Source organism: Grampus griseus (assembly GCF_964374135.1).
Source record: "Grampus griseus genome assembly, chromosome: 6".
Taxonomy (NCBI): Eukaryota; Metazoa; Chordata; class Mammalia; order Artiodactyla; family Delphinidae; genus Grampus; species Grampus griseus.
Genome location: NC_139000.1, coordinates 12,023,915 through 12,047,189, shown reverse-complemented (window position 1 = coordinate 12,047,189; position 23,275 = coordinate 12,023,915). Strand labels below are relative to the sequence as shown.

Here is a 23,275-nt window from a genome sequence, read left to right as displayed (position 1 = left end):
AATTTTTTTTTTTTTTTTTTTGCGGTACACGGGCCTCTCACTGTTGTGGCCTCTCCCGTTGCGGAGCACAGGCTCCGGACGCACAGGCTCAGCGGCCATGGCTCACGGGCCTCGCCGCTCCGCGGCATGTGGGTTCTTCCTGGATCGGGGCACCAACCCGTGTCCCCTGCATCGGCAGGCGGACTCTCCACCACTGCGCCACCAGGGAAGCCCAAAGTATCCTAATTTTATTGGTTTTTTCTGTGGAGCAGTTTATTACCTTAGTGGATTGTTGAAAACTGTTGAGCAAATCAGCCACAATTAGTGGAGTTTAATATCCACATGTAGTCATAGAGACAGAGCATCCTGCGAAAACTACTATCCCAGGATGACTGAAGGCAAATCCAAATTACCCCAGAGGAGCAACATCAAAGGTTTAACACCATGGGAATTAGGGGAATAGAATTTACTAAAATAAGTCAGCTAGTCACTAAACAAACAAGCAAGCATAAAAAATAAGTCCTAGGGTGTGGAGACCAGTACCGAGAACTGGAACAACGTATTACCTAAAATATCTAGTTTCCAACACAAAATGTGAGACATGCAAAGAAACAAGAAAATATTACCTATACACCATTTTTAAAAAGGCAGCACATACTGCTTGTGAGAGTCAAATATTGGACTTAATATGCAAACTTTGAAAGTAGCCATTATTAATATGTTCAATGAACTAAAAGAAATCATGCTTAAAGAAATAAAGGAAAGTATGATGACTGTAAAATCAAATAGAAAATATCATTAAGGAGATAGAAATTACAAAAGAACCAAATGGAAATTCCGAAGTGGAAGAGCACAATAACTGAAATGAGGAATTCACTGGAGAGGCTCAACAGTAAATTTCAATGGGCAAAAGAAAGAATTAATGGAAAGAAATGTCATCAAAATGGCAGTACAGGAGTTTTCTACCATCCCACTCTCAAAGAACACCAATTTAGACACTAATGGATGAGAGTGCCTTCATGGAAGTCCAGGAGCCCAACAGAGAAGTTCCAGCACATTATTGGGGCAAAAACATCCAAGATTGGACCCATTGAAGACGATGAAAGGAACAGGTTCATTTTATGTGTGTCACCCCACCCCCAAGGTGGCACAGCTCAGTGCCAGCAGGTATTTAGCTCATGATTTCTTCCATGTGGGAAAGTGAGAGTGTGTGATTGAGCACCTGACTTTCCCAGCTTTGTGGTACACTGCCAGAAAGGCCCATTTCTTTCTCACTCCGTCCAGAATACTGAGTCGTAAACTGGATAACCTGGGGGTCGACAGTTGTGCTGGAAGAAGAGCAGCCAAGATTGGGAATGGAACATCTAAAGGGGCGTGGATCCTATTAACTGCTCTGGGGACTCCCTCAGGAAGCCCACCCATGAGCCACTGGGGACACCTCCCCTGCCAATCCCTCAGCTGGCCCATGGCCACCTCTGAGCTCCACACTCCTCACCCAAACGTGTCCCTACCCTGTGGCTGCCTCCCTGTGCACATCCCTGAGGGCAAGAATGGTATGTGTGAGTCTTTGCAAATGGCTAGTGAGCACATGCAAAAAGTCAACCTGATTCTGTGGGATTGGAAGAAACCACACACTTGAGCACTCATCATCATCTCAGGGAAAACAAATGCGATAGAGAGCATCAAAACACTGGATCAAGCAGAAGAAAGTATTGTGAAGTACAAGACACATTATTTGAAATTATCTAGTCTGAGAACAGAGGGAAAATGAAAAGGAGTGAAGAAAGCTGGCCCATGGCCAGCAGGCCCAGTTTATAGTGTGAACTGTGGCATACCACTAAAATGATCAGTCTATGCAATATTGGAGTCCCAGAAGGACAGGAGAGGGAGAAAGGGGCAGAAAGCTTATTTAGAAACATAATGATTGAAAACTTCCCCAATTTAAAAAAAATTATTTATTTTGGCTGTGTTGGGTCTTCGTTGCTGCGCGCGGGCTTTCTCTAGTTGCAGCAAGCGGGGGCTACTCTTCATTGTGGTGCGCGGGCTTCTCATTGCAGTGGCTTCTCTTGCTGCAGAGCACGGGCTCTAGGTGCGTGGGCTTCAGTAGTTGCAGTATGTGGGCTCAGTAGTTGTGGCTCGCAGGCTCTAGAGCACAGGCTCAGTAGTTGTGGCGCACGGGCTTAGTTGCTCGGCAGCATGCGCGATCTTCCCGGACCAGGGATTGAACCCGTGTTCCCTGCACTGGCAGGCGGATTCTCAACCACTGCGCCACCAGGGAAGCCGCCAAACTTTCCAAGTTTGGGGAAAGATTTGGATATCTGAGATCATGAAGTTTATAGGTGCCCCCAGAATTTCAACCCGAAGTGATCCTCTCCAAAATATATTACAATAAAGTTTAAAAATCAAAGACAAACAGTTTTTAAACGAGCAAGAGGAAAAAAAAACTATCTCACATTTCAAAGGAACCCCCCATAAGGCTTTTAGCAGATTTCTCAGCAGAAACCTTGCAGGCCGTAAGAGAATGGGATGATATATTCAAAGTGCTAAAAGAAAAAAACTGCCCACCAAGAATACATTAGTTGGCAAGGTTGTCCATCAGAAATGAAGGGGAGGGAATCCTCTGGGGCTTCAGTGGTTAGGACTCGTGCTTTCACTGCCAGGGGTGTGGGTTCAATCCCTGGTCAGGGAACTTAGGTCCTGCAAGCCGTGCAGCATGGCCAAAAAAAAAAAGAAATGAAGGAGAGAGAAAGATTACAGCTTTCCCCATCAATCTGAAAGTAGAATGTTCCTATGAAACTTCGTAAGCTGAAATGGCATATAGTGAAGAGTATCCCCTGCTTTCTGAAAGTTTGTGTTACACCCCTTCGCTTTTACAAACAACCTACATTAGTACAGTAATTGCTTTTTTTCATAAAAGCAAAAATCCTCTTCAGGTTTCTTTCAGTTAGCGAAAACAAGTACTAATGTAGGGCTTTCTAAAAGCAAAGTGGCATATTGCAAACTTTCGGAAAGTGAGGGATACCTGTACTTCCCAATGCTGAGGGAGTTGATCATCACTAGACCTTAAGAAAAGTGGTTAAAGGAGTTCTTCAATCTGAAATGAAAGGACACTAATTAGTAACATGAAAACATATGAAAATATAAAACACACTGGAAAAGATAAGTATATAGTAAAAATCAGTATAGTCTGATACTGTAATATGGTGGTGTGTTGATTAAGAAACTCTAGTATAAAAGTTAAAGGACAAAGGTATTAAAAAATAACTATAGCTACAATGAATACATAATATAGAAAGTTAAATTGTGACATCAGAAGCAAAGTGTTTGGGGAAGTAAAAGGTAGAGTTTTGTATGCGATTGAAGTTAGGTTGTTACTGTTAATATACTGTTATATCTTGTAAAATGTTTTATGTAAACCTCATGGTAACCACAAAGTAATAAGCTACAATAGATCATAAAAGATAAGGGATCAAAGTGTACCACTACAGAAAATCATCAGTTCACGAGGGAAGATAGCAGGAGAGGAAGAAAGGAACAAGGGAACTACAAAACAACCAGAAAACAATTATTTTTTAATTAATTAATTTATTTTTGGATGCGTTGGGTGTTTGTTGCTGCGCGCGGGCTTTATCTAGTTGTGGCGAGCGGGAACTACTGTTTGTTGTGGTGTGCCGGCTTCTCATTGCGTTGGCTTCTCTTTTTGTGGAGCATGGACTCCAGGCGTGCAGGCTTCAGTAGTTGTGGCGCACGGGCTTAGTTGTTCCGCGGCATGTGGGATCTTCCTGGACCAGGGCTCGAACCCAAGTCCCCTGTACTGGCAGGCAGATTCTTAACCACTGCGCCACCAGGGAAGTCCCCAGGAAACAATTAATTACGTAATATTAGTAAGTTCTTATTTATCAGTAATTATTTTAAATGCAAATGAATTAAGTTGTCCAATCAAATGACAAGTGTCAGAATGTATTAAAAAAACAAGACCGCATTATATGCTGCATATAAGAGACTCATGTCAAGACTTCCCTGGTGGCACAGTGGTTAAGAATCCACCTGCCAATGCAGGGGACACAGGTTCGAGAACTGGTCTGGGAAGATCCCACATGCCGTGGAGCGACTAAGTTCCTGCGCCACAACTACTGAGCCTGCGCTCTAGAGCCCACACACCACAACGAAGAGTAGCCCCTGCTCGCTGCAACTAGAGAAAGTGCACGCACAGCCACGAAAACCCAACACAGCCAAAAATAAATAAATAAATTTTTAAAAAAGAGAGACTCATTTCAGCTTTAAGGACACACCTAGACTTATCCATGTGTCATATGTGAAGAGATGAAAAGCTATTCCATGCAAATGGGAACTAAAAGAGGGGCCATTTCAAAACAAGTATATGTTAGGTCACAAATCAAATCTTAGCAAATTTAAGAAGACATCATACCAGATTCTATTCTGACTACAGTGGTATAAAACTAGAAATAAAACAATGGGGAAAACTTGAAAATCTACAAATATGTGGAAGTTAAACAACCTACTCCTGACCAACCATTGGGTCAAAGAAGAAATCAAAAGGGAAATCAGAAAACATCTTGAAAGAAACAAATATGGAAACACAACATATTCCACATTCCACGATTTATATGTGGAATCTAAAAAAGCCAAACTCATGGAAACTGAGTAAAATGGTGGTTGCCCAGAGGTGGGCAGTGGTGGTGGAAGAAATGAGGAAATGTTGGTCGAACAGTATAGACTTCCAGTTAGGCAGTGGATATGTTTTGGGGATCTAAGGTACAGCACTGGGACTATAGCTAACAATACTACATTATATAATTAATCGAAAGTTCCTAAGAGATTAATCTTTAAAAATGGTAATTATGTGAGTTGATGTATTAACTAACCTTATTGTGGGAATCATTTTCCAATATATATGTGTATCAAATCGTCATGTTGTATACCTTAAACTTATACAATATTTTATTTCAAGTAAGTCTCAATAAAGTTGGAATATATATATGTATAAAACAAAGACCTTTTCTCGGAACTTTTATAAAAAAGTAAATAAAACAATATGTGAGAAGTATTTAGACTCTTAAAAAAAAGAATGAACTGTCAAAAAAAAATGACCTCTCATTACCACAGTCATGAATGATCTCAAAATAATTAAGCTGATTGAAAGAAGCCAGACATCCCCTCCAACTCCATAAATAGAAGCACATATTGTGTGTTCCGTTTATATACGATTTTAAAAAATGCAAAACAAATCTACACTCACAGAAAGCAGAAGAGTGGTTGCCTTGGGGGAGGGATGATGAGGTGGGGAAGAAGAGTAAGAATCCAAAGGGGCACCACTACAGTGGTGTGTGCACGTATATATGTATATGTGTGTGTGCACGTGCACACATATGCATATATATACATGTGCATATATATATTAAAGAAATGTCAGTGCTGCATTAGAAAGTTATTTACTAAACTCTAAAGAAAGTAGTAAGGGAGGAATAAAGGAATGAAAAATACATGAGACAGATAAATAAAAAACAAAAAGTAAAATAGCACACCTAAATTGAACTATATCAATAATAGCATTAAATGTGAATGGATTAAGCAGTATGATCAAAAAGTAGAAATTGTCAGTACTGGATAAAACAACATCTAGGAGACACATCTTAGATTCAAAGATGTAAATATATTTAACTTAAATAGATGGGAAAAGATATGCAAACAACAGTCACAAGAAAATGAGTGATTATAGTGATGTTAGGCAATATAGACTTTAAAACAAATAATGATACTACGGATGAAAAGGGCTTTTTAGGGGCTTCCCTGGTGCGCAGTGGTTGAGAGTCCGCCTGCCGATGCATGGGACACAAGTTCGTGCCCCGGTCTGGGAAGATCCCACATGCCGCGGAGCGGCTGGGCCCGTGAGCCATGGCCGCTGAGCCTGTGCGTCCGGAGCCTGTGCTCCGCAACGTGAGAGGCCCGTGTACCGCAAAAAAAAAAAAAAAAAAAAAAAAAAGAAAAGGGCTTTTTATAATCCTATAAGGGTCAGATCACCAGGAAGGTCCAACAATGAAATCCCTAATAAAGGAACTTCAAAATACATGAAACAAAAAATGACAGAAATGAACACAGAAATAGTTCAACAATAATTGTTGTTATAATACTTCCTTTTAATTACGGATAGAAAAACTAAGCAGGAGACCAATATGTAAATAGAAGTCTAGAGCAGCACTATAAACTATTTTGACCTGACATATCTATGGAGTACTCAACAACAATAATATACATTCTTCTCAAGTACACCTAAATTATTTTTCCAACCACAGTGAAGAAATCAATAACAGAAGTAAAACTGAAAAATTAACAAATACATGGAAATTAAACAACATACTCCCAGATAACTTATGGGTCAAAGAAGAAATTAAAAGGGAAATTAGAAAATACTTTGAGATGAATGAAAATGAAGGTATACCAAAACTTACACAATATAGCTAAAATAATGCTTATAGGGAAATTTCTACTTGTAAATTCCTATATTATGAGAGAAGGAAGATCTCAAATTAATAACCTAATTTTTCACCTTAAGACATTGGAAAAACAAGGGCAAACTAAACTTAAAACAAGGAGAAGTAAGGAAATAAAAGGTTAGGGTGAAAATTAATGAAATAGAAGAGAAAACCAATAGAGAAATCAATGAAACCAAAAGCTGGTTCTTTGAAAAGATCAACAAAATCGACAACATTTTAGATTGACCAACAGAAAAAGAGGAGACACAAATTACTAGAATCAGAAATGAAACATTGCTACCAAACTTACATAAATAAAAAGGATTATAAAGGAATCTTATGAACAGTAGTATGCCAGTAAATTAGAGAACTTAGATTAAATGGACAAATTTCAAGAAAAACACTAATGAAACTGATAAATAATATGAATAGACATATAACAAGAGATTGAACTAGCAATAAAAAATATACCTGGATGACTTCACTGCTGAACTCTACCAAATGTGTAAGTAAGAATACCAGTACTTAACACACTCCCAAAAAAATAGAGAATATTTCCCAATTCATTTTATGAGGATGATATTACCCTGATGCCAGAATTAGACAAAGATTTCATAAGACTACACGTCAGTATCTCTTATAAATATGGAGACAAAATCCTCAACAAAACACCAGCAGACTTAATTCATCAACATACGAAAAGGATTACATACCATGATCAAGTGGGAATCGAAGGAATCGAAGTTTGGTTTAACATATTAAAATCTATTAATGTAACATACCATATCAGTGGAATTAAAAGCAAAAACATAATCATTTCAGTAGACACAGTAAAAGCATTTGATAACAATTCAACACTTTGTCATGAAAGTAAACAAATGAAACTATGAATAGAATGGCACTTCCTCAACTAGATAAATAGCAATTGTGAAAAACCTACAGCTAAAATCATTCTCGCTGGTGAAAGAGTAGATTTTTTCCTCCTCCGTTTAGGCTCACTGCATGGATATCTGTTCAACATTGTACTTGAGGTTATTTCCAGAGCAGTTAGGCATGTAAAAATCTAAAACATCCATATTGGGAAGAAGGAAATAAAAATCATCTCTGTTGGCAGTTGTATATGATCTTGTATGTAGAAAGTCCTAAGAAATCCACTAAAAATTATTAAAACTAATAAGTTCAGCAGGATTGCAGGATACAAGATCATCATGCAAATATCAATTTTATTTCTGTATACTTGTAAGTAGCAATCTTAAATGACAGTAGGAAAACAGTTGCATTTATGATAGCATTAAAAAGAATTAAATACTTTGCATTGTTTAAAAAAGTGAAAATCTTATACTCTGAAATCTGCAAAGCATTGTTGAAAGAAATTAAAGACCTAAATAAGTGGAAATTCATCCAGTGTTCATGCATTAGAAGACTTGTTAGGATGGCATTATTCCTCAAATTGGTCTACACATTCAGTGCATTCCTTATCAGAATCCCAGGTAACATCTTTGTAGAGGTTAACAAGCCAATTTTTTTTTTTTTTTTTTGTGGTACGCCGGCCTCTCACTGTTGTGGCATCTCCCGTTGTGGAGCACAGGCTCCAGACGCACAGGCTCAGCGGCCATGGCTCACGGGCCCTGCCGCTCCGCGGCATGTGGGATCTTCCCGGACCAGGGCACGAACTCATGTCCCCTGCATCAGCAGGCGGACTCTCAACCACTGCGCCACCAGGGAAGCCCAACAAGCCAATTTTAAAATTTGTATGGAATAGCAAGGGACCCTAAATAGCCAATATAATGTTGAAAATAAAGAACACAGTCGAGGACTCACGCTTTGCAATTTCTAAACTTATAGAGCGGTGGTAATCAAGACAGTGAAGTACTGACATAAGGATAGGCATGAAGATCATTGGAATATGTTTGAGAATTCAGAAATAGAACCATGTTTCTGTGGTCAGCTGATTGAAGCAAGGGTACTAATACCATTCAGTTGAGAACGGATTTTTTTTTCTCTAACAAATTGTGCTGGGACAACTGGATAGTCACATTCAAAAGAATGAAGTTGTACCCTTACATCACACTATATATAAAAATTAGCTCAAAGTAGATCAAAGACCTCAATGTAAGAGCTAAAAGTATAAAACTCTTAGAAGAAAATAGGGGTAAATTTTCATGACTTCAGGTTTAGCAGTGCATTCTAAGATATACCAAAAATACAAGCAACAAAGGAAAAAGAATTAATTGGACTGTATCAACAATAAAATCTTTTCTACCTCAAAAGATACTATCAAAAAAGTGAAAAGTCAACCCACAGAATGAGAGAAAAATGTTTGCAAACCGTAAGTTACTTATATCTAGGATATATAAGGAGCTAAGCAACCTAAATGTTTATCAACTACCAAATGGATAAATAAAATGTGGTCTAGAGTGGAATATTAGTTGGTCATAGGAATGAAGTACTGATGCATGCTACAACACAGATGAACCCTGAAGAACATTATGTTAAGTGATAAGCAAGTCACAAAAGTCCACTAATTACAGGGTTCCAATAATATGAAATGTCTAGAATAGTCAAATCTTTAGAGGCAGAAAATAAATAAGTGTTTGCTTAGGGTTGGAGATACTGGGGGAAGAGAGAGTTGATACCTAAGGAGGTAGGGTGTTTTCTTTTTGAGGTAATGAAAATATTTTAAGATCGACTTTGGTTGGTGGTTGCACATATCTGTTAATATACTCAAAACCATAGAATAGAATGTATACTTTAAATGGGTGAATTGTATTTGGAAATGTCCCAATACAAATACTTCGGAAAGCTGGATGAAATAAAATAAATAGCCTTTCAATTACATAGCTCTATTCACAAGAAAGTGAAGAAAGTCCCCAAGGAACAAAAGCAAAGAGGAACCTGAAAGCCAGACCTGTACACATGTGCTGACTTTGGGCAAGACTGACAGCAAGAAGAGCAGGCTGTTTTAGTCCTGAAAGGGAGAGATAATGTTAGCTTGGACTAGAGGATGAATGGACTGTGATTCAGGATATATTTTCAAGGTAGAGCTGGTTGGTATGAAGGTGGGCGAATTAGATATGGGATTTGAGGCAGAGAGAAGTAAAGTTGCTTCCTAGATTTTGGCCTGAACTGTTAGGTATATGGTTTTGCCATTTAGTGAAATGGGCAAAAGATAGGAAGACCAGAATTGGGGTAGGGGACAGGGGAATCAAAGTCCTGTTTAGGACATATTAAATTTGAGGTGACTATTAGATGTCATTTTTAGATGTCAGGTAGTTAGTTGCATGTATGTGACTGATGTTCAGGAGAGATTGTGGCTGACATCAACAGTATATAGATGGTATTCAAAGCTATGGGATTAGATGAAGCAACAAGGGAAAAGCAACAAATAACATAGAAGGGAATCCCCATAAGGTTACCAGCTGATTTTTCAGCAGAAACAGACAACTGTTTCAAGGATTTTTTGCTAACAGAGGAGCTGAAAAATAGAGGTACCTGAAGGGTGATATGGATTCCAGTGAGGGATTTTATGATATTTATATACTGATAAGAATTATTCAGTAAAGGGGGACATTGCTACTACAAAATGAGAGCAAAATCTTTGATTCAATTAGGGAAAAGGGTTTCGTGTGTATAAGTGGAAGGGTTAGCCTAGGAACAGCTTTTGAAATAGGAAGATAGCATAAGTGAGTACAGATGCAAATAGATCAGTCTTCTCTCCTTTTGGATTTGTTCCTGTCAAAAATTTTCTTGTTAATTTTTGAAGTACTGTTAGACTTATTCTTCCTGTTTCTAATTTGATGAACCATTCTCGGTAAATGGGAAGGACCCTCAGGGCTTCTCCAGAGAACTTTTTGCTCTCTCATTTTTTTTTTTTTTTGCGGTACGCGGGCCTCTCCCTGTTGTGGCCTCTCCCATTGCGGAGCACAGGCTCCAGACGCGCAGGCTCAGCGGCCATGGCTCACTGGCCCAACCGCTCCGCGGCATGTGGGATCCTCCCGGACCGGGGCACGAACCCGTGTCCCCTGCATCGGCAGGCGGACTCTCAACGACTGCGCCACCAGGGAAGCCCTTAAGTGTTTTTGTTTGTTTGTTTGTTTGTTTGTTTTTGCGGTACGAGGGCCTCTCACTGTTGTGGCCTCTCCAGTTGCGGAGCACAGGCTCTGGACGCGCAGGCTCAGCGGCCATGGCTCACGGGCCCAGCCGCTACGCGGCATGTGGGATCTTCCCGGACAGGGGCACGAACCCATGTCCCCTGCATCGGCAGGCGGACTCTCAACCACTATGCCACCAGGGAAGCCCACTTTCATTTATCTTGTTCACCAAAAGGAGATAATTCTGTTTTGGGGTTTTTTAAAAAATTAATTAATTTGTTTCTGGCCGCGTTGGGTCTTCATTGCTGTGCCCAGGCTTTCTCTAGTTGCAGCGAACAGGGACTACTCTTCGTTGCAGTGTGCAGGCTTCTCATTGCAGTGGCTTCTCTTGTTGTGGAGCATGGGCTCTAGGCACGTGGGCTTCAGTAGTTGCTGGCATGTGGGCTCAATAGTTGTGGCTCGCAGGCTCTAGAGCACAGGCTAGAGCGTGTCCCCTGCATTGGCAGGTGGATTCTCAACCACTGCGCCACCAGGGAAGCCCCAATAATTCTGTTTTGTAGAACAGGAAATTGAGCAACATGTTTTCCAAATTTAAAATGTTTTCTCTATGTATTTTCATGTAATTTCAGTACATCTACACAGCATATTGGTTTATTGGCTACAGAACTAGTAAGTGAAGATTAAAAATTACTGTTAAATCTGTGAGATCTGTCATCAGAAGAAGGTATGATAGGATATCTACAGATGTGTTGCCAGTGATGCCCACACTTCTTTATGAAACTGTTTTTTCAACCACTGGTAGATTTTAAAATTGCAGTGGAGTTAGAGGATACATTTGAAAGGTCTGTCACTGTTCCACCTCTGAAGTTCTAATTGAGTGTTTTGTTGAATATCCAGTTGACAGCTAGTAATCTACCAACTTCTTTTAGGTACTGAGGATAAGAACTCCATTTTGGGAAATATGATGACTTAGAAAACCTAAAAATGTCTCGATACAAAATACTTAGGAAAGCTGGATGAAATATAACAAATACCCTTTTTATTTTATTTTATTATTTATTTATTTTGCGGTACGTGGGCCTCTTACTGTTGTGACCACTCCCGTTGTGGAGCACAGGCTCCAGATGCGCAGGCTCAGCGGCCATGGCTCACGGGCCCAGCCGCTCCGCGGCATGTGGGATCCTCCCGGACCGGGGCACGAACCCGTGTCCCCTGCATCAGCAGGTGGACTCTCAACCACTGCACCACCAGGGAAGCCTAAATACCCTTTTTTTAAAAAATAAATTTATTTATTTATTTATTTATTTTTGGCTGTCTTGGGTCATTGCTGAGTGCTGGCTTTCTCTAGTTGCGGCGAGTGGGGGCTACTCTTCGTTGCGGTGCGTGGGCTTCTCATTGCGGTGGCTTCTCATTGCGGTGGCTTTTCTTTGTTGCAGAGCACAGGCTCTAGGTGCGCAGGCTTCAGTAGTTGTGGCACGAGGGCTGAGTAGTTGTGGCACGAGGGCTCAGTAGTTATGGCTCATGGGCTTAGTTGCTCCACAGCATGTGGGATCTTCCAGGACTAGGGCTCAAACCCGTGTCCCCTGCATTGGCAGGCGGATTCTTAACCACTGCGCCACCAGGGAGGTACCAACAAATACCCTTTTAATTGAATAGCTGTATTCACAAAAATGTAAAGAAAATCCTCAAGGAACGAAAGCAAAGAGGGAAATGAAAGCCAGAACTATATGTATGAACTGACATTGGGACTCCTCTGGGGGAATTTGCTGTTCTTTATAACCAGTGGACTTGGGTTTTGATAGGTAAATTAGGTAAGAGATAAGGCCTTGGATTTTACAGGGAGAGGTTTTGGAACTGAGATTTCCTTATAAAACATACTTGGGATACATCCTAACTTGAAAGGATATACTTGAAAAAATAATAATAGTAACCTGCCTACAGTCACAGGAAAAAAATAAGGAAGCTTCTCTGTCTTACATTGGACACTGATTGGAGAGGAGTCTTGTTGAGTATTTGTACCCATAGGCTTGCCTTCATGTATGTTTGGGGTTTTAATTTATACTACCTTCTTGTTCCTGGGTTAGGAATACTCTTGGGGCACCTGACAGAATCAGCTGTAAAACTGTCGAGGGACATGCTTGCCACCCAGGCTGCATAGTATTCCCACAGGTAACTCTGATAAGGAATAGTGCACAATGCAAAATTTACAAAGAATGGGGCTTCCCTGATAGCGCAGTGGTTAAGAATCCGCCTGCCAGTGCAGGGGACACGGGTTCGAGCCCTGATCTGGGAAGATCCCACATGCCGTGGAGCAACTAAGTCCATGCGCCACAGCTACTGAGCCTGTGATCTAGAGCTGGTGAGCCACAACTACTGAGCCCGCATGCCTAGAGCCCGTGCTCCACAACAGGAGAAGCCACCGCAATGAGAAGCCCACGCACCACAACAAAGAGTGGCCCCTGCTCCTCTCAACTAGAGAAAGCCCGTGCGCAGCAACGAAGACCCAACGCAGCCATAAATAAATAAATTAAATAAATTAAAAAAAAAAACTAACCTTTAAAAAAAGATTTACAAATGACAATTCACCATGAGCAAGAGTTAGCAAACCCCCAGTAAGATCAAATCTCACCAAAACTTTGGCATCTGAATTATTAGCTGTAACCTTAAGATGGGTATGATTAAAATGACTAAAGATTTAAAGAAAATTTTGGAAACGTTAGAAAATAACATTACAAAAGATTTTAATATACCAAGCAAACTAAAATTAAAACTTCTACAAGTGAAAATTAGACCCAGTGAAATTAAAGGTGCAACAGATATATTACCTACAAAATGAATCTGAGGAAATTACTCAGAAAATAACATTGAAAGATGATAATATATGAAAAAGCAATTAAGAAACATGGAGACTAGGATGCGAAGGACCAACATGTACCTAAATGTTCCTTAAAAATCGAATGAGGGAGGGGGGACCACTGACGGTCCAGTGGTTAGAACTCCGTGCTTCCACTGCAGGGGTCACGGGTTGGATTCCTGGTTGGGGAACTAAGATCCTGCATGCCGCGCAGTGCAACCAAAAAAAAAAGAATAGAATGAGGGAGAAGGAAATTGGTATAATAGCTGAATATCTTCCGAAAGTGATAAAGGATATAAACCCTCAGCTTAAAAAAACAGAATGAGTCCCAACCAGGATGACAGTGAAACTGTAGAACATCACAGCCAAAGAGTAGTTCTTAAAAGGCTGAATGAGAATCAAGATGAATAGGACATAGTTCATGTCCTCGAGATGCTTATAGCTTAGGGTAGATGACACTTGTTAAAAATGTTGTTGCAGTGATTTCTACTAGTCTTTGCTTTGTAACAAACTAACTCAGGTTTGAAAAACTATTATTTCTCATTTTATGGATTGACTGGGTAGTTTTGCTAGTCTTGCTTAGGGTCATACAACTTCATTTAGCTGGTGCGTTGGCTGGGGACTGGGCTTGACTTTGTCTCTCTTTCCATGTGGTTTTCAACTTAGGCTTCTTCACAGCATGGTGGTTTTAGGGCAGACGTGAAAGCTGTAAGACCTCTTTTAAGGCTAAAGCTTGTAAGTTACATGGTGTCACTTCTACCACATTCTGTTGTAGAAAAGCAAGCCACAGTGCCAGCCCACATTCATGGGATTAGAGAAATAGACTATATCTCTTGATGGAGGAACTGTAGAGATTTTGTGGCCATATTTAATTTTCAACATGAGTATAATTAGATCAGTGCTGTGATAAAGGTTAACAAAAGGATGCTATAGAACAGAGCAGGTAGAAACTTATCTCAGCTTGGGGGAGGAGTCAGGGGGAAGGCTTCTCAGAGAGGATAATGCTTCAGTTAAACCCTTTAAAGGAAAGCTTTATGTGATAGTGTAGTTATTAAAAACACAGGTATTTTTCTTTATGAAATGTTTATGACAACTCACATCAAAATCTGAGAATTTTCCATAAGTTCAGAACATGTTGCATTTTCTCTGCTTCACTTCCCTGGTGTAGGAATCTTACACCCTTTAGCTCTTAGCCAAAGATACTCTTTAAATGTTGGTTGGGGTACATTGATGAGATAGTACTGCTGAGGCAGAAAGTTCAGTTAGAGGATTTTTTAAGCTTTTTAATCTTCATAGAGTTTTCTTCTTGAAAAATCCAGCTGACATTATTTTGGTTGAGAAAAGTTGCCAGGTTTTATTAAAGTAGTTAGCAGATACAGAAGTCACTCCTTCTCACTTAGTAATGCCTAGACTAATCTTCTGACTCAGTTTCTGAAATTGTATTGGAGTCAGTTGATCTTGTCCTCTAAAATGCAGATCTTTTTTTTTTTTTTTTTTTTGCGGTACGCGGGCCTCTCACTGTTGTGGCCTCTCCCGTTGTGGAGCACAGACTCCGGATGCGCAGGCTCAGCGGCCATGGCTCACGGGCCCAGCCGCTCTGCAGCATGTGGGATCCTCCCGGACTGGGGCACGAACCCATGTCCCCTGCATCAGCAGGCGGACTCTCAACCACTGCGCCACCAGGGAAGCCCCAAAAATGCAGATCTTTTATTCAAGCAAAGTTAGTGAACCATGAACACAGAGTTTAATTAAGAGGATCAGACTGGTGGCGGGGGAGACACTTAAGTAAATATGTCATCATGACAAAATGCATCAATTGCTGGAATATAGATATGAGCAGAATTATATGAGAACATAATTGTTGCCTGAAGAAGAAAAGAAAGGTTTTCACAGAGTAGGTAACAATTCGGCAGAGCATTAAAGAGTCATTAAGAGTTTCCCAAAGAAGAGAGTCTGTGACATGTGGAAAGATCAAGAGGCTTGAAAGAGCCTGGAGTCGGGACCACTGCATGCAGTAGAATTGAATGTGCTTGCTTTTCTTTTTCTCCCAAGATGTGAATAGCCTTTTTGTCATTTTTTTCTGTAATTATAAAAATAATATATGCTTAATTTAGAAAACTCAGACAATAAGAAAAGTAAGTAAAACCTAGCCATAATCCCATTATTTAGCAAAACATTCATAAGTATTTTGGGTCCTTCTTCAATTGACTTTTTTTTTTTTTTTTTGCGGTACGCGGGCCTCTCACTGTTGTGGCCTCTCCCGTTGCGGAGCACAGGCTCCGGACGCGCAGGCTCAGCGGCCATGGCTCACAAGCCCAGCCGCTCCGCGGCATGTGGGATCTTCCCGGACCGGGGCACGAACCCGTGTCCCCTGCATTGGCAGGCAGACTCTCAACCACTGCGCCACCAGGGAAGCCCAACCAATTGACTTTTTTTTTTGGGTTTTTTTTGGCTGTGTTGGGTCTTCGTTGGTGCGCACGGGCTTTCTTGAGTTGCGGCGAGCAGGGGCTACTGTTCGTTGTGGTGCGCAGGCTTCTCATTGCAGTGGCTTCTCTTGTTGTGAAGCACGGGCTCTAGGCGTGCGGGTTTCAGTAGTTTGGCACATGGGCTCAGTAGTCGTAGCTCGCGGACTCTAGAGTGCAGGCTCATTAGTTGTGGCACACGGGCTTAGTTGCCCCACGGCATGTGGGATCTTCCAGACCAGGGCTCAAACCCGTGTCCCTTGCATTGGCAGGCGGATTCTTAACCACTGCGCCACCAGGGAAGCCCTGTGCCTTGCTTTCTGATAAGACGAGATTTATATACTTGTTTTGAAATGGTTCAGCTCTTACTCTGAAACTGAGTAAAATTACTTAGTTTGAACCATTTTCATTTGTATTTTCACTGCAGTATGACACAAGTAGTGGGAACTGTAGATCATCAGGAATTTATCTTTAATTTTCTGATTGTGGATTTTTCTAGCACACACTTTCATTTCCTAAGCATGCTTTCTTGAAGACATAAAATCTCTACTGTAAAAGCATCTCAAACTGCCTAAAGTAGCTTTTTATAACTGGTAAATCAAGTAGAGCCTAGTTGGTATTGTTGCAGTGAAGGGAAACAGGAGCTATAAAGTTAGAAGCAGAAAATTAAGACCAGGAAATGACTGGCTATTGCCTTTGGAACATGTTGTCCTTTGATTCCATAAATGCAGTTTTGCTCTCAAGGAAATGGGCTTGTAGCCAATTCTACCATTCAAATTGTTACCTTTATTTGATATTATTTAGAAAGGACAGATGTTATTCCAGTAATGCTTCTTTTGCACATAAATAGTGGGTGTGTTCTTAGTTTTCTTTGGACCAAGGAAAGTGGAAGAACTACTTTTTTAAAAGTTATTATTTGTTTTTTTTTTTTTTTTTTTGCGGTATGCAGGCCTCTCACTGTTGTGGTCTCTCCCGTTGCGGAGCACAGGCTCCGGATGCGCAGGCTCAGCGGCCATGGCTCACGCTCCGCGGCATGTGGGATCTTCCCGGACCGGGGCACGAACCCGTGTCATCTGCATCGGCAGGCAGACTCTCAACCGCTGCGCGGTTAAGCCCATTATTTGGGCTTAATAAAGGGAAGCCCATTATTTGTTTTTTTCGCTTCACCTCCCGTAGGTGGACCAGAGTTTATTTAGAAATAGTTGAAAGTTGGGTAGGGAGATATTAGGTGGATGCTTACTAGTTGGCAGGTAATGTGATGTGAGAAGTGAGACAATCCCTATAAAAATCACGATTCAGTGCCTGCCTATAATGTAAATAATAAGTGTCCAATGATCATATTACTGAATCATTGAACCATGACAGTCTTGTGAGATAGGTATTAACATTCTCATTTTATTTATTTATTTGGCTGCACTGGGTCTTCGTTGCTGAGTGCGGGCTTTCTCTAGTTGCAGCGAGGAGGGGCTACTCTTCATTGCAGTGCGCGGACTTCTCGTTGAGGTCGCTTCTCTTGTTGCGGAGCACGGGCTCTGGGCACGTGAGCTTCAGTAAGTGCAGCACGTGGGCTCAGTAGTTGTGGCATGTGGGCTTCAGTAGTTGTGGCGAACGGGCTTAACTGCTCCACGGCATGTGGGATCTTCCCAGACCGGGGATCGAACCTGTGTCCCCTGCATTGGCAGGTGGATTTTTTAATCACTGTGTCACCGGGGAAGTCCAACATTCTCATTTTAGAGATGAGACAGTTGTGGCTTCTAGAGGTTAATTTGTCCATAGCCAATAGAGTTAGTGTTAGAGGCATGTCCCCAACTCAGATCTGTCTTATTGTGGAGCCCAAATAGGACTACTAAGTACAGTTGTGTAAGCTACACGTGCAATCCCAGGGGGGTGCTGTTCACATAGCCTGTGATGTGAATGGTGCCCCCTGGAGTTGTGCCACAAGCCAACTCTTGTTCCAGTTGTGTTTTTTGTTTTTGATTTGTTTACCACTACTCTACTTTGTAAGTAGAATTATGAATAAATCATTCACTGAGTAGTCTCTGTCCTTGCAAACATTCATGTCTATGTTTGACTATTTAATGCTTTTTTTCTTCTCAATTCAGGAGTATTTTAAAGAACTCTCCCTTCCTCTTCTTAAAGGTTACATGGAGATGAACACAAATCTAAATATGATTCTTAGTTGTATTATCTGTACATATCGGCTTTGCTTTTTTATTTTTATATTTGGGCTAAATTAAGTTAGAAGTCTTTTTTGGGTTTCAAAATAAAGATAATTGTTTGCGTTTTGTAGCATGCTATTTGGTCCTGCCCAGTATTCTTATGGTAAATGTTAAACTTTAATGACACTTATAAAGTGTTCAGGTTTAATGATACTTTAATGACACTCATAATAGGAAGTGGTATTTGTTTTTGTTTTATTTTTAAGTCGTTAACAAAGCTAAAATCTTTCAGATTTCCTTTTCTAGCACTAAACCAAAATCTGTAGAACACCCAATATCCAAATTGGGTAAAAGAATACTTTGGCTTTTATTCTTGGCATTTATAAAATTCAGTTCATTAAACATGTATTGTAGATATACTCTGTACCCTCAGCTACCCGAAGCTTTGGGAATACAAAGATAATTGAAGAAACAGTCTCTGCTATCTAATAATGCCCAGTCTGGTTGAAGAGGCCCACTAAGCAAATATTCTCTAAAACAAGTAGCAATGCTGGAATAAACAAGTACACTAATATTTTGATAGCACTCTCTAAGGAGAGAGTGATTAAACCGCATATATCAGGCTTAAGATCTCTCAGAGGAGGTAACAGAATTTAAGCTTGGTCTTTAAGAGTAGAAAGGCAAAGGAGAGGAAGGCTTTCCAGGAAAGGGAACGGTCTGTGCAAAGTCTAGATATTTAAAGGTTTATGGTGTGTCTTGGGGAGTTTGAGTAGTTTGATGTGACAGATAAGAGATGGAAAAGTAAATTGGGAAGAGTTGTGAGAAACTCATAGAACATAGTAATGAATATGGGCATTATCTTATGGACATTGAGGAAACATGGGAGGGTATAAAAATAAGGCAGTGCTTGATCAGAACTAAGATTTGCACTTGTAATTTGAATGGCCATATGCATGATAAATCAGAGGGGAGTGAGAAAGAAGGCAGGGAAACTACTACCTTTCCGGTAGGTAGGCTTATATAAAATGAAAGAGATTCCCATGGTGTTAGCTATGCAGAGAGACAGAAGGAAAATAATGGGCAGTTGAGCAAGGAGCAGTAGGGTTTGTGAGTAGTGTGGAAATGAGAGGAGTGAAGGATGACTGTAATCCTTCATTTGGTAACTGAGTGGAAAGTAGTGCAATTCATTAATTTTTTTTTTAAAGATACAGGAAGAGAATTAGAGTTAAGTTTTGACGTAAGTTTGGAGTATCTAGCTGAAGGTGTCTGTCCATTAGACAGGGAGGGGTTGTAGATGTATATTAGGGATTGTTTATGTATCATTGGTATTGGATGAAATGGCACAGGAAAATCTGTAAAATGAAGTTATTGCCGAAAACAGAATCCTGGACGAACACCTTTTGAGGGGCATGTAGAGAAAAGGAACAGTTGTGTTCTCAAATTGCATCTTTCATAGAAACCACATTTTTTTTCTATTTAAAAAGATAGCCTTTTTTAAAAGAGCAGTTTTAGATTCACAGCAAAATTGAGAGGAAGGTACAGAGATTTCCCATATAACCTTTGCCCCAACACATGCATAGCCTCTCCCGCTATGAATATCCCCTTCCAAGTTTAAGTCTATTGAGGTAAAATTTACACACAGTAAAATACAGCCCTTTTAGGTATGCAGTTCTATGAACTTTAATGAATGTAAACTCTTACGTAATCACCACGACCACCACAGTCAAGATACAGAATATTTTCATTACTCCAGAAAGTCCCTTTATAGTTCTTTTTAGTCATTCATCTTTCCCTTCCCAGCCTCTGACAATCAGTGATCTGATTTCTGTCTCTATAGTTTTGCCTTTTCTGGAATGCCATGTAAATTGAATCATACAGTATATAGCCTTTTGTGTCCACTTCTTTTACTTAGAATAATGCTTTTGAGATTTATCCATGTTATTTTAGTATCAGTGGCAGTTTGTTTATCCATTCACCAGCTGATAAACATTTACTTTGTATTCAGTTTTTGGCAATTATGAATAATGCTGCTATAAACATTCACAGACAGGTCTTTGTATAGACATGTATTTTTATTTTTCTTGGGTAAACACCTAGGAGTGAGTCATAGATAAGTGTATGTTTAACTTTATAAAATTTACATAAAGTGACTGTACCATTTTGTATTCCCACCAGCAGTGTATGAGAGTTTTTCAGTTGCTCCACATTCTTGCCAGTGCTTGGTATTTTCAGGATTGTTTTGTTTTTAATTTTAGCCATTCTTATAGGTGTATAGCGGCATCCTATAGTGGTGTCAGTTTCCCTAATGGTTAATGATACTGAGTTTCTTTCAAATGCTTATTTGCATTGTCTTCTTGCGTGAAATGCCCTTTATTTAAATTGGGTTGCTTGTTTTATTATTGAGTTATAAGAATTCTGTGGATATTTTGGATATAATTCCTTCATCAGACATATGATTTGTAAATATTTTCTTGAAGTCTGCGGCTTGTCTTTTCATTCTGTGAACAGTGTCTTCCAAGCAGCAGTTTCTAATTTAATAAAGTGCGTTTCATTTTTTTCTTTTATGCATACTTTTTGTGTCCTAAGAAATCTTTGTGTCCCAGAATTACAAAGATTTTTTTCCTGTGTTTTCTTCTGTAAATATTATAGTTTTAGGATTTACATTTAGATCTGCAGTCCATTTTGCATTAATTTTGTATGTGACGTAAAGAGATTGATGTTTTTGCATATGTATGATGTCAAGTTAATTGTTCCGCCACCATTTGTTTTATTTTATTACCTTTCTCTGTTGAATTATCTGGCCAACTTCGTTGAAACCAATTGGCCATGTACGTGTGGGTCTATTTCTGGATTCTATTTTGTTTCCTTGTTCTGTATTATCTGTCCTTTCACTAATACCGTGTCTTGATTACTTTACCTGCAACTACATTTATTTTAGAGATCATCGTGGTATCTGTTAGGAATGCTGTTGGCAGCAAGGAACAGAAAGCCCTGCTAATAATGAGTTTATTTTTGTTATGACAAGAAGTCAGACAAGCAGTTGCTGATTTAAGCTGTTCATTTATACGAGGGGTTAACAAACTATAGCCTGCTGGCCTAATCTGGCCTGCCACTTGTTTTGTAAATCACCTGTGGAAGTTCTTGAAAATGCATATGCCAAGGCTTTATCTCAGACTGATTTAGTTGCTAGGGTAGGAGGTGAGGGGATAGAGGGAGGATCAGGTATTTTAATTTTAACATGCTCCCTGGTGATATTGGTAATTGTGTTGTTTAGTCATGGTTAAGAACCATTAATCTAAGGTTGGTTCTTAGAGTGTGGTCTCCAGACTAGCAGCATCACCATCTCCTGGAAACTTTTTAAAAATTCAAATTATCAGGCCCATCCCAGCCTTACTGAATGGGAATTCTTGTTAGGGCCCAACAGATTGTGTTTCAACAAGTTCACCTGGTGATTCTTAGGCATGCCAAAGCTTGAGAACCTTGAAAAGCATTGCTGAGTGTTTCCCAGATAAGCCTAGGGAAGATTAATTGACTGTCTTTTAAAAAACAAAAAACTTAATTGAGATAAGTATTAAATTATGTGACAGATAGTTAAGTTTGAAATTGGATTGAAGGTGCACAAATGATCTAACATGGTAAGTGCTGAGTACTGTATTGGACCTAATTATTCAAAGCATAAGTTAGGTTGCTATTTTTAAGCAGCTTTTAAAAATCATTTTTGTGTGTGTGCATTACTTTTTCCTACCCTTTAAGGAAGAGTTAAGGAAATAGAAGGCAGTTCTTACGTTTACAGACTTTATAAACAAGGGAAGAATGCAGATAAACATGTATAAACACAAAAGGCAAACATATAAACATGTTTCTTTTAGGGTTTGTAAATATATTACAGTGGAGGTAGCCTATCCAAAAGAAAACTTGAGTTTATTTAGCCTATATACCAAAGAAAAAACAGTACCTCATAGCATGTAAAATGTCTTCAGTTTAGTTTGCTCTTTAATGGTAACCTTCCCAGTTATAATTACTAATTGCTTAAACATGGAGTCTAATATCGTTTCTTCATCTGTTTTTAGGGAGCTGTAAATATCCTACTTATGTTATTTCTCCTTCCACTTGGACAATGGTTTAGATTCAGTTAGGCTATCTTTTATTTCCTGCAGGTGATTCCTGCAGTATTTCTTATCCAGTTCTGAAAAAATAAGAGGTTAATTAGAACTAAGCTCTAGTTTGTTTTCTAGGTGCTTTCAAAAACTTTTGAAAGGAGAACTTCTGAAAAAAGAAATTTGATTACACTTGTGATGTATAGGATCAGTCATAACAAAGAGTTAAACTTATTTGACTGAATTGTAGTTCCAATAGCAGTAACTCTGAATATAAAAGGAAGTTCACAAAAACAGATGCTGTCATTGAAACCAGAGACTGAACACCTCTCCGGCCCTTATTTCCAAGGCAAGAATAGCTGACATGTTAGAATTTCCTTGGGAAAATGAAGCAAAAAAGACTTAAGACTGTTTCTCAATCATAGTTTACAGCCAAAGGGACTTGAATTTTATAGAGTTACAAAAGATGTTTGAACTGGGTTCCTTAGTAGTCCAGAGTACCCCTGTTATTGGAATTTTGCTTCTTAACTGTGTCTTAATTTTACTGGGAAGACCTCATTGTCTTTAACAATCTCATAGCCCCACCCATTTTAACTTTTTGTCAGGTTTTAGTCTTCAGAAACCCTCCTAAATTAGCACACTTTTTTTCATCATGATTTCCTTTTCGTAAATTAATTCTCTTGTTAATTTTTCTAGTATTTCTTGAATAAGCATTTGGTGACAATACTGGGTTTTGTCACTTGTGGTTTTCCTTAGCGTTGGGCACCTGATTCTCCACCTGATTCTGCACTTGTTTACTTCCTTGTTGAGCAACTAATAATAAACCATCATGACTCTAGAAAAATACTTGACGTTGAAAAGGGTTCTGTTCCTCAGGGTCATTTTATATGTACATCTCCCCAGCTTTATTCAAATGTCTCAGAACTTTAAGAACTATTTATGTCAGCGAAGTCTCCCTCAGAAATACAGGAGACTTAACTTATAGCAAGGGTGGTAAAAATGCATGTGATGATTTACTACCTAATAAGTATGTTTCTACTGATAATTTTCGGGAGCAAACACATTTTCCCTTAAGCATAAGAGAAGCTTCTCCTCTTTTTTAAAATTAATTAACTTTTGGCTGTGTTGGGTCTTTGTTG

At 39.5% G+C, this 23,275-nt stretch overlaps 1 protein-coding gene across 1 annotated transcript in view; it reads left to right on the top strand.

The window, feature by feature from the left end:
* RABGAP1 (RAB GTPase activating protein 1) overlaps nt 1–23,275 on the top strand; it is a 146,000-nt gene that overhangs the window by 18,068 nt on the left and 104,657 nt on the right. The gene's annotated exons all lie outside the window — the stretch shown is intronic.